General features: G+C 32.4%; 1 pseudogene; it reads right to left on the minus strand.

Annotated features, from left to right (window-relative positions):
• Nucleotides 1-3,880: 3,880 nt before the first annotated feature.
• LOC118034470 (uncharacterized) lies at nucleotides 3,881-7,299 on the minus strand (annotated as a pseudogene).
• Nucleotides 7,300-7,393: the final 94 nt, after the last annotated feature.

The following is a 7,393-nucleotide window of genomic DNA, read 5'->3' on the forward strand; positions in this document are numbered from 1 at the left end:
TGAAATCATCGTGCACTGTGCACTGTTGAATTGGGATGTAGGTGGCAACAATCCGGTTAATGGGGGCATCTTGACAGTGTAGTTTTAATTATTTTTTAAATAATATTTTGTGTTAAATTATATGTTAATTTTATTTTTTTTAAAATTATTTTTAATATTAGCATATTAAAATAATTTAAAAATATTAAAAACATATTAATTTGAAATAAATAAAAAAATAAAATAAAAATTAAATTTTTTCAAAAAAATTTTAAATTACAAAAACAAACAAGTTTTTGGTCACCCTACTTTTACTTTTGTTTCACTTTCATCCTTTAATTATTTTTTTTTAAAATTTCACGTAAATGGTAGTACCTGGGAAAATGGAGCTGATGCTGGGACCTTTTCTATTTTTTAACGTCTCGACTCCAATTTTTGCAACGTCGTCTATTAGAGTGATAAAGTGAAGAGGGAACTTTTTATGGTTGTTAATGTGGCTCCTAGTCTTTCATACCTTAAACACATTTTTGCACCTCTATATCCTTTTCTTCCAAATCCTAAAACGACCCTAGGTTAAGTGCTTGAAAATATTTTTTCCGATTAAAAATGAATTATTTAAATTTTATTTTTCCAAAAAAATTAAAACATTGGAGCTCTTAGCTCTTCTAGAAACCAAACTTTCAAAAAAAAAAAAAAATCCACCATAATATCCATTTCATGACTTAAACATGATTGCATTCTAATATTCAAGAGAAAAACTCGCAAAAAAAAAGAAAAAAGAAAACAAAAAAAATGAGTACAAATTTTTTAAGAAAAATATATAAGGAGAATGAAATTCAAAAAGAAAAAGAAAAAAAAAAAGGAATGATCCCAAATAAATTGAATAGTAATTAAAAGAATGAGCATTGAATTTGAAAGATTAAAAAATTATAGGAAGTGAAACTACAAAAGATTTATAATTTAATAGATTAAAAAATAATAAAAGGTGAAATCGAAAAAAATAAATAGAGGGCTAACATAAATAGAATCAAACTGAAAAAAAAAAACTAAACTAAAAAAAAATGATAAAAACAAATAGAAAAAACATTAATTTAGAAGAAAAAAAGAAGAAGAAGTAAAACCAGAAATCCTTTTAAACCTGGTTTAATATCTAAAAATCATATCATGTTAAATCTTTAACTCGAATTTAATTAAAAAGCTTAATTATTAACTAATTTAATTTTAAACGATAAAATTAATAAAAAGAATATTAATAAAAATACATGTAAAAGTATAACATCCCTTGCATAATCATAATACGAATACACAAGATAACTAGTAGTATGAATTTTTTTATCACAATCCTGGGAGAAACTCATGTTCATCCGATAACACCTTCCTTAATCATCAACATATATATTTATTTCCAATTCAATATAAACACAAACGATTAATACTAATGAAATAAATAATCATTGTCATTACTGCTTTTACAAGAATAAAATATTAACTTTAACAATTCAACAAGTTTTTTTGTTTTATTACAATCTTTCAAAACTAACATGCTTATTGGAAAAAATGGAAATCCTACAGCTAGTTGGGAACTAATAAAATCCTAGACCTAATAAATTAATATGCTAGTTAGTTTCAAGGAACACTTGAAGAACTTGTAAAAAACAAGCATATTTTAAAATAAAAATAACAATTATAACATCATATTATAGCATAACAAAATCCACAAATCCCACGGTTTATTTCAACACTCCCTTGATCAACATGAGATTTTTCACAATTTTACATTCCTTGCCATAATATTTCCCACTACTAGCATTTAGTACTAATAATACATTACACGAGCCATGTTTGTTTTTTTCAAAAATATTTTGAGAAAATTAAAATTTTTTTTTATTTTTTTTTGTTTCAAATTAATATTTTTTTTAATATTTTCAAATTATTTTAATGTGCTGATATTAAAAATAATTTTTAAAAATTAAAAAAAAATATTATTTTAATGTATTTTCAAGTGAAAATATTTTAAAAAAACAACCAAAATCACACTTAGCACGCATAACTAAAATTCTTTTATTTTTAATTTCATTCTAGTGCTCTAATCAAAACCTTTGGGCCGTGTTTGATTGTAGGAAAGTGAATTCCTGGAATTCATTTTCCTGCTTTTCCAATGTTTGGCGACCACAAGAAAAAATAGTCAAAGAAAAATGAATTCAGTCAATGAAAAAATTATAACGTGGGCAAAGGAAAGTGTTTTCCTTTATGAAAGAAAGGAAAACACTTTTCGTTTTTTTCCTTTCATAAAGACAGTGGTCAGAGGTGGGCTTAATTCTGAGTTTTCATGCTTTTTTTTAATTGTTCATGATAATTGCATTGTTCAATGAACAGTGCGATTAATATGAACAGTGTATTGTGTACACTGTTCACTAAAAAATAGTGAACAATGTAGTTCTCTTGCATTGTTCACTTGCCTGCAGGAACCTTCTTTTTTTTTTAAGTGTGCTATTTTTTTTAACATTTAAAAAAAAAACTAGTTTAGAGTGAATTTTATACCTTAATATTTTATCCAATTTTATTACATGCTAAAAATATTATTAAAACTATAATTTTTATCGGATGTATTTTCGTACGTAATGAAATTATAAATGGTTTCATGGAAATAGTAAAAAATATTTCACAAGCTTATTTCTCTGTAATATGATATGATATATATAGTTATATTTTATAAAATAAGCTATGTATGAATATAGGATATAATAATAATAAAAATTCATCATTATACATTTTAGATTTTTTTTTTATTGTAAGTGATTAAATATTATATATATATATATATATATATATATATATATATATTAGATAAATTTGAAAAAAATATTAATTTATTAATAAATTATTTTCCAGTTCATTTTTCATAATACAACCAAACACTGGAAAGTGTTTTCCAATTCATTTTCCATAACACTACCAAACATCGGAAAATACTTTCCCGGAATTCACTTTAAAAAAAAAATTCACTTTCCTGCAAACAAACGAACGGAGTCTTGGTTTTAACACGAAATAAATATATCCCCAAACTCTTGGCTCGCTCCTTTATTTATGAACTAAGACCAATAGCAATAATGGTGTATGCCCTTGACACCAAAAATTAGACATGAAATATCAGATTATCATTTCAAGACCCTTTTTAGTTACCCTGTCGATGTTCATCTTAATGAACAACAACCAGTCCTTAATTTCTCCAAGAAAATGGCTGGTACAATCCATTTAAAATCAAGTCCCCATTCTTTAAGTAACAATTTAGAGCCCCAAACCCATAGTCAACTCCCATGTATAGTGTTGTTACTCATTTTTTGACTTCCCGTTAAGAACCAAGAAAAGAAATCCAAAAATATAAGATGATACACATCTTTTCTGCTTTGCTACTGCCTTGTTTCTGCTGTTAACTTCTCCTGTATTTCTGGGATTAGTACTTTTCCAATCGTTGTTTTGTCAATTTGATCCTCTGGCTTACCGGACAGCTTCTCCTGTATTTTAACGATGATAAAATTGGCCAGCCCTCTCTCTTCAAAATGATTCGAACATGAGACTGCTAACTTTGCTAAGCTAGTAGCAACCCTAGCTTATATAAGATGGAATTTCTCACACAATCTGGGTTTGCTGGTGCAAGTCTGTGCAGGGAAGATGCATTTCTACCCAAAAACAAAGAAATATCGAAGCAATAGCTGCAACCAAATGCACAAGGCACAAAGCTATCCTAAATTGCAAATTCCTCATGCCTTGGGAACCTTGACTGTAAACTGATTATTCAAAATGTCCAAGCTACAAACCTGATGGAAGTTCTCAGTTGAGCAGTCTTGAAAAATTGTTTGCAGATGCCAGGCACCAACCTGCTGCGAAGTTGAGAATAGGATGACCAAGCAAAAGGTCCAGAATTTATTATCCATGATATAATATGAACACAATGATACAGGTCCATGTTAAGAAATCACAGTCTGGAGCTTATACACATTTTAAAACCTTTCAAGTTCGCACACATGTAAATCCGAAGAACTCCAGTCCAGCTACATACAAAGCAAAGCTAGACAAGGATTTAGTCGTTGATTAACACGCTCAGATGATGCTTCCCCATTACACCCACGTATCAAAAACATTCCTATCTCAAACTCATCACAGGCCATGGATTCACCCCAGCTGCTGGCAATAAGGGTCGTACAATAGGGACCCTTCTCACAACTGAAAATGTTTCATTTAGACGTGCTGCACGACTCATGAAATGTGACACCTTCTGCATTCATAGATCAGAAATGAGAATCAAAGTTGGATATGCACAAGCACACAACAATCTATTGACCTCAATGAAATACTGTTTGCAGTAGAAACATCTATTCATGTGCAAGAAATATAATACAACCACCACATGAAATAAGCTAAACAAACTTAAGGAACAGACCACATTACTCAAGTGCAAATGATCATGAAAACCCATTTATAGGATAGATGACCTGTGCTCTTCTGGTAAACAAAGAATAGCAGAAGAGGAAAATAGAGTAAGCATGCGCTTACAAACCAACAATTTTGCAACTTCAGGTGCATAACTCAATTATTGTGCGCATAAACAGGAATTAATCCTTCAATTAAAAGTTTGTGATGAAGATACATAGTAAGAGGCGAAATGTGGGATTTAACTGCTGTATCTCCTCTAAAGTCTATGATTTTTGTTGCACAAAAAAAAATGGTAGGGAAATTGAGGGATTCTCATGTCAGTATATGAGACAAACTCAAATAGCTACCCCTTACCCATCATTACTTGTCACTGAAAATAAAAATGAAACGGAAAAGGAAAAGGAAAGGAAGGTGAAAAAAAAACTTAGGCAATCAAATTATGCAAAATGGTGGGATTTGGGAGGGAAAAATACCAAGGAAAAGATTATACACGCAGCTATTCAAATTGATGTGAATGAGATAGCGAGAAACCAGAGAATCAATGAGCCAAATAATCAAGTATTGAACACTAAGAATCAAACAATTGTTCTAGATTTTTAGACTTGCAAGTGGCATGAGAGCAGGACTTAAAGTTACAAGATCTTCTATCATAAAAAAACAATTAAGGTCACCCAGAAATAAGAAGCTTTTGGGGCATCATTTGCCATCTATCTCAACTATTCCCCCATATTCTATTCCTAACTTGACTTCTACAATCCATACGCCATTCCAAAATCCTTGGTTTGATGCCTTTTAATTTGACAAAAGCAACTTTTCATACTTCTAAAGCTAAACTAAAACTATTCCCTTGCAGACCAAGTAAAAAAATTCATGTGATTTCCAAAATCATTTACGTTATCATCAAGAAATTATTTTTGTGATTATCAGTATTTTCAAAAACAAGCAGAGAAAAAAAGAATATAAATGGAGCTTGGTGACAGGATTTCTAAAATTAGTCCTTTCTCAATGGAATGATTTAAGAAAAACTGGCTGGAACTCACAATCAAAACTTTTTTCACCTCACCTACAGATGAATATACCATTGATCCTCAGCATAGTTTTCGTATGGTGAAAACCACCTCTGTTGCACTATAAATATCCCCCTCATTTCCTTGATGGGCTCGTTTCTTGATGAACTTTTTTTCGCCCATTTATAGCAGCTCACTTAATTTTTTCACTATAACACAGTATTTCCAAACCATCCCCTACATCACAGATAAAAACTTAAGCCCTAACCAACATTGCCTGCTCATTGCACCCCACTCACCAAAGTATTTACTGACCAATAATTCGGTAAAAAAAAATTCACAAAATTCACTAAGTCATGACTTACTAAACCTCAAATAAATAGTAATTTTCCCGGCAAAAAGCCATTTTTTCAGACTTTTCAAAATGAGGGCTACTTCCCACCAGCGACTATTCTTTTAGCTCGTGAAGAGAAGAGGGGAGAGCACAGGCTGTTACCACACCATCCCCAAGTCTTTTGCGCTGTGAAGCATGCAAGGAAAGTGAAGACTGTTTACCTTTCTTGGATAAATAAAACAATGGCAGCTATCTGTTAATTCATTTTCCTGTCTGTTTGGTGCCTGACTTTAATGAACTCATTCTTACCTTACAGAGAAAGAAGAGGTGGAGAAAACCCAAAAATGATAAAGATATGCGAATATGACACAAAAAGAGGATATAATATCACTTTATCAAATACGAAGTTAAATAATTGCTGCACAACAGACGCTGCCAAATCTCAATATGAAATTTAGAAGGAAAAATAAAAAACCAGATAACTTGTACACGGTCAATTTAAACACACCATTGAAAACAATTAGCACTCTGACTTTTCCAAATAAACCATATTATCAGCAATTGAAATGGGCAAATTAAGCAACCGCAATAACTTACCTTATCATCCACAGTAACCTTAAGCTGCAAGCTCTTTGTCTTTCGCTTCATCTTGTACAATCTCCGGCCCAATATAACAAATCCCATCACAGCTGCAGCCACAGAGACTGACCAAACAGGACTAAACCTGAAAACACAATACCTCAACATCTCAAAAGGAACTTTTCCACAACACCACCTTCCTCTTCTCCACCTCATCACCAGGCTTCGTTTCTCCTACTGCAACAACACTCAAATTCACATCTTTGGACTCATTTTCACCTTCAGATTCACCCAAAATCTCGGACCCAACTTGATCCTTCCCGACATCACCAGAAAACAAATCATCACCACCAGAATCAGACCAGAACTTAACCAGGTCCTTATCCTTACTTTGAGTCTCCCCATATCCTTCTAAACCCACGTGAACCTTCACGTTCTCTTCAAATCCCAGTTCACTTTTCCTTTCAAAGTTGCTAACTTTACGCTCAAGTGACTCAAGCTTCCCTTCTTTAGCCTCAATCTCCCCAATCTCTTCAAAACCCACATCAGTCCTTTCACTTTCCACCAAGCCCAATTCATTTTTCACGTCAAAGTCACCTAATTTGCGATCATCAGATCGATCACTACCAGAGTCAGGCCAGAACTCAACAGAGTTCCTCCTCTGGAACCGAGTTTCTGAGCCGGGATCGATCCAGCTCGGATTATCAGACTCAACAGAACCTTCGTCAGTAGCACTGAGAGTAGTTTTAACATACCTATTATCATTTTCGAGAGAGAAGTGATCTAACCTGAAACATACCTTCGGTATCAGCCACAATCTCTTCAAAACTCCTGGAAGAATCAGCCACTTGAGATGGGTGAGTTAACCAGGTCCGAGTCAGAGTTGGCTAGGAGCTCCCAGTCTTGAAAGTCAGTGACAGCAGCAGCATCTCCTTCCCATGGTGATGGTTGATTGATTATTTTGGACAGTTAAGACAAACCTACACAGTTTATAGCAAAGTGGAGAGAAATGGCCAAAGGACAGAGATTAGGTTAATAGATAGGTAACCCCCGCAACACT

The sequence above is a fragment of the Populus alba genome, chromosome 13 (assembly GCF_005239225.2).
Source record: "Populus alba chromosome 13, ASM523922v2, whole genome shotgun sequence".
Lineage (NCBI taxonomy): Eukaryota > Viridiplantae > Streptophyta > Magnoliopsida > Malpighiales > Salicaceae > Populus > Populus alba.